Raw genomic sequence first — 3,719 nt, 5'->3', positions numbered from 1 at the left:
TGAGGCTGACGGATGAGCCTGACCAGATGGTTTGGAAGCTAAATTCTACAGGAGTTTACTCCTCACAGTCCTTATATGCAGTGATTAATTTTAGGGGAGTAAAACAGGTGTATATCCCCGCGATTTGGAAACTAAATGTACCCCCTAGGGTCCATGTTTTCCTTTGGCTAGTTTCACATAATAAAATTCTTACTAGGGACAATTTGGCCAAAAGACAAACAATAAATGATGGCCGATGTTTATTTTGTTGCGAACCTGAGAGCATGTGCCATCTGTTCTTTGAATGTGATGTTGCTCGGGACGTTTGGTCTTATGTTTCTAGTTTAGTTGGAAGAGAGATGGGAAACAACTACGAGCAGGTTGCTAGACTCTGGATAAGTAATGAGAAAAATGGGGCACTGAATACCTTTTCATCTGCTATCATTTGGAATTTGTGGAAGATGAGAAATGAATTGCATTTTGGGAGTCTAACTTGGACCGGCTTTCAGGTGATTTGGAAGAGGACGGCCAGGCTTCTAAGGAGATGGATGCCGCTGTGCAAGGAAGAATGGCGGCCGAAGATTGGGAGATGGTGCGCGGAGCTGGAAAAGAAGGCTATGAAGATGCCCCGGGTCGAATGGTACTAAAAAAGAGGAAGCTTGCGACGAAGCTGATTGGACCTGGAACTCCGGAGGTGCGAGGTGAAAGCAGAGTGAAGCTGTGAGAAAGAAGAAAAAGGAAACGAAGAAGGCTGGCGAAGTATCAGGGGGTGTTTTGTCTCAGAATGTTGTGAGGAGTTTGTCTGCGTTTGTATCAGCTTGTTCTTGCGGTGTGTGGCAGTTTCAGTTTCTCTCCCTGTTGGAAACCTGGACGTTTTCTGGGTGTGGAGGTTTCGGTTTATGTTAAGCTGTAAGGGTGAGGTGTGTGTCTGGTCTAGAACTGTTAAAATTCCAGAAACCTGACAATTTGTAGTTTCATTTCAATCTGAAATGGAACTGGGCGGGAGCGCCTTTATTCTAAAAAAAAAAAATGAACTGCATGTGAGCTGAATGAGCTGGTCTAGCCAATATTTTGGTGTCAAACCAAACGACAGCCTATGGTGGTGGGCTTGCCAACGTTTGGTACTAGCATTGGCTGTAAACCAAACATGCCCTATGATACAGCTCCGGTTTGGCAAATAATGGAAGAAATAGAAGATCGTGCAAATTCCTAGTCAGCGGCTGGCTAGTGGCTAGCACGCCGGAGGCGTTAGCACGTCATGTTAATTTGGACATAGGATAGCAGCATCGTATACTTGATGGATTTATGTATTGTTCCTGAGTCCTGACTCCGGCCGAATGATTGCTTCGTCGTGGTAGACATGTGTGTTCGATCAGTTTTGTGTCGGCGCGTGCGTCTCCGTCCGACTTGTTCCGCGCGTCATCGCCGAATTCTGATTACAAACTCCATCCCGTCAATGGTCACTTCCTGATGGCGTAAACCCTCGAACTCGTGAGAAGATCGCTGCTTCGGCGTGCGTGGCCATGGTAAAGCTGTTTTCTTGATCTTCTGTTAACTTGTCGATATGTTTAGAATCTTTTCTAAATACCAGCGGGGACGGCGATCATATTTCTGGTGCCCGGTGCAGGGTCCGGAGACTGGCGATCCGTCGCAGAAGCGGTTCTCTGGCGTGGTGCCACCAGCGGCGCCGCTCATATTTCTGGCGCTGCTGTGCATCGCCGGCGCGATCCTATGGCTGGATCACAATGAGGTGCGTGGTACTAGCTGTAGTAGAGCAGTAGTTGCTCCTGATGATCGCATTTTACATCACACGAAACAAGTGTCGGTACTGCACATATACTGTATATGCTAGCTCGATCTGCACAAATGTCACGCTTGAGCTGCTGCATTTTTTTTTGGTGCAGAATCTGACGATACTGCTGCTTCACCCAAGAGAGGTGACCGCTGACGAGACGCCGCCGCCGGAGGAACCCAGCGACATCTGCAAGGTCAGTCAGGGACAACTTGGATACTCGGACACATCGATTCCAGCTTCATAGTAACGCTGAAGATCTGGTTACTGTGCGTGCGTTTGCAGAACCAGCGCAGGCCTCCAGCAGGCAACGAAGCGCTGCCGAGGGGCATCGTGCAGGACAAGTCCAACTTCGAGTTCGAGTCCCTGGGCCGCAACCCTGAGCTGAAGGAGCCCCCGCCGGCGAAGAGTCTCCTTGCGATCCCCGTCGGCATCAAGCAGAAGGCCGTGGTCGACAAGCTCGTCTCCAAGGTCGCCATGATCTCATTTCATACCCCACTTTCTTAATTCAGCGGCAGCAATGTAGCGAGTGTACTAACGTTGTGTGATCCGCCATGCATGCATGATGATGATCATGCAGTTCCCGGCGGCGAATTTCACGTTAATGCTATTCCACTATGACGGCGTGGTGGAGGGATGGAGCGACCTGCCGTGGTCGCGGCGGGCGGTGCACGTGGCGGCGGCGGACCAGACCAAGTGGTGGTTCGGCAAGCGGTTCCTGCACCCGGCCCTCGTCGCCGAATACGACTACGTCTTCCTCTGGGACGAGGACATCGAGGTGGACGGCTTCGACGCCCTCAGGTACCTCGAGATCGTCAGGAAAGAAGGACTCGAGATATCGCAGCCGGCGCTCGACCGCCGGTCGAAGATCCACCACGGGCTCACGGCCCGCGCACGGCGGGGCGGGGCCGTGCACCGGCGGTTCTACAAGACGGCGGGGGGCGGGCGGTGCTACGGCAACAGCACGGGGCCGCCGTGCACGGGGTGGGTGGAGATGATGGTGCCGGTTTTCTCGCGAGCGGCGTGGCGGTGCGCGTGGCGGATGATCCAGAACGACCTCGTCTTTGCGTGGGGGCTCGACTTCAAGCTCGGCTACTGCGCGCAGGGGGACCGGACCATGAACGTCGGGATCGTGGACAGCGAGTACGTCCTCCACCGCGGCATCCCCACGCTCGGCGACGCTGGCGACGGCACGACGGCGACGGCACGACGGCGACGGCGGCGGTGGGCAGGTCCGCGTTGCGGCAGCGGTCATCCACGGAGATGCATATATTCAACAGGAGGTGGAAGGAGGCGGTGGCGGACGACGAGTGTTGGACCGACCCTTACCCGGAGACGACGACGGCGACGACCAACGACTGACAGATTGTGATCAGTCGAGCGATGGCCTTTGCGTTTGCTTACATGATATATTGGTATAGATGCATCAAAATCATGTACAGGTCTAGCTAGAGAGAGCAATTCCAGTGAATCATCCCGCCTCCCGTTCGCCTCGCGCAATGGAAGTCAAGTTGCAGAAGTAACACGGAATTTGCATTGCAGAAGTAACCATTTCTTCATGGCACTCCTTGACTACAAAAAACATGCGAGGGCAAGAGTGATGATATTAATTTGGGACAATTCACAGCATGCTCAATTGCAGCGAAAGAGGATAATTCACAGCATGTTCAATTGGAGTGAAAGCACATGTATAAAAGGAAGACCAGAGCCCCGAAAGAAGGGATTCGACCTCTGGAGATTTGGCCAAGGTAGAGAGTATTCTCAGCCTAGCTGTGTATGCAAAGAGAGAGCCAATTCGGCAAGCCGAGATCATTTTTGCAATCTACACATACCCACCAATAAATTAAGACTAGTTGAATGCACGTGCGTTGCTACGGAAATTAAAAATCTCTACATTGGTATAAATGTTTTTATCGCATTTTTAAATACTTGTGTCATCTACTTTTTG

At 51.8% G+C, this 3,719-nt stretch overlaps 1 pseudogene; it reads left to right on the top strand.

Moving 5' to 3' along the window:
- Positions 1-263: 263 nt before the first annotated feature.
- Positions 264-3,133, top strand: LOC124695005 (annotated as a pseudogene).
- The last annotated feature ends 586 nt before the right edge of the window (positions 3,134-3,719 follow it).

Source organism: Lolium rigidum, chromosome 3 (assembly GCF_022539505.1).
Source record: "Lolium rigidum isolate FL_2022 chromosome 3, APGP_CSIRO_Lrig_0.1, whole genome shotgun sequence".
Classification (NCBI taxonomy): domain Eukaryota; kingdom Viridiplantae; phylum Streptophyta; class Magnoliopsida; order Poales; family Poaceae; genus Lolium; species Lolium rigidum.
Note: the sequence above shows the minus strand (reverse complement) of the source record. Positions and strands in the feature narration are given on the sequence as shown.